The sequence below is a fragment of the Cyprinodon variegatus genome, unplaced genomic scaffold (assembly GCF_000732505.1).
Source record: "Cyprinodon variegatus isolate N-32 unplaced genomic scaffold, C_variegatus-1.0 Scaffold1222, whole genome shotgun sequence".
In the NCBI taxonomy this organism is placed as follows: Eukaryota; Metazoa; Chordata; class Actinopteri; order Cyprinodontiformes; family Cyprinodontidae; genus Cyprinodon; species Cyprinodon variegatus.
This window is the reverse complement of record NW_015151675.1, coordinates 204,827-206,267: the sequence shown is the minus strand read 5'-3', so window position 1 is coordinate 206,267 and position 1,441 is coordinate 204,827.

Sequence of the window (1,441 nt, the reverse complement as noted above, 5' to 3'; positions counted from 1 at the left end):
CACTGACCCACCACCAAACCGGTCATGCTGAACGATGTTACAGGCAGCATAACGTTCTCAAACAAAAAAAATTCTATAGAAATAATCAAGTAAAAGTCAGACATTGCTTTTCAACCATTCTTTAACAAAACAATTCTTAAAAAAATTTAAAAAAAGGTTGTCATGAAAAAAAAAAGATGGTACCCCTACAAAAGACTGAAAATAATGTGACCAATGGGACACGTTAAATAGAAGTGAGTCCAATATTTTGTATCACAGGTGTCTACAATTTTGCAATCAATCAGTGGGCCTGCATATATGCTACAGGTAGTCAATGTGATGTTTGGGGACATGGTGTGTACCACACCCAACATGGACCAGAGGAAGTGTAGGAAAGAGTCATCTTGGTATATTAGAACCAATACGACCTTTTTATGGTGGTCAGAGGGCCCGGTGGCGCTAGTGTACGGCAGCCCCGCTTCTGTCATTGAGCCCCAGGGTAGCTGTGGCTACAATGTAGCTTGCCACCATCAGTGTGTGAGTGTGTGCGTGAATGGGTGAATGAATGTAGTGTAAAGCGCTTTGGTCAAGTCTCCTGACTTGAAAAAAGGCGCTATATAAGTACATGCCATTTACCATTTACCATTAGAAAGAAAATTATATACAAGCATGTTAAAGCAAAGGGCTTTAAGACCATTTCCAAGCAGTTTGATCTTCCTGTGACCACAAATTTAGGATCCATGGGAGTGTAGCTAACCTCCCTGGATGTGGCTGCATGAAGAAAATTGATGTCAAATCATAGAGATGGATAATATGAATGGTAAATAAACAGCCAAGTAAAACTATATTGATAGATATTGAAGGTGAACATGGAGCCAAAGTGGCTCAATCGTTGATGCAAATACACTATTGTTGAAAACAAATAATAAAAAAGCTGGACTAGAGTCTGCCAGACTACTGTACACGTTGATAGATCACAAAGGTTCTGGGAAAATGTCCAATGGACAGATAAGACAAAAAAATTACTTTTGCGTATTTACATCAGCCCTATGAATAGAAAAATATGGCATGTCAAGAGAACACTGGCCCTACTTTGAGACATGGAAGAGGCTCTGTTATGCTCTGGGCTGCTTTGCTTCATCTGAATCTCTGCAGGGTTCAATGAGATCTCAAGACTTTTAATGGTCTCTTGGAAGAAATGTGCAGGCCAGTGTTAGAAAACTTGGCCTCAGCTGCAGGTAAAAGGTCTTCAGCAGGGTAATGACAACTGGAGTAGTTTGCTGATGAGGAGCGGAAACAACATCTGCTGGGGAAGGAGCAGAAGTCTCAATGACCATAAAACTACCAATAACCCCAGGCTCACACAGACTCCGGTCTTACCGTTGCGGTGCGGTGTGTGCGGCGCCGCAAGGATTCCAAGTCATTAAAAAGACGTAAACCTCTCTCACCGGCTGCTGAGCTG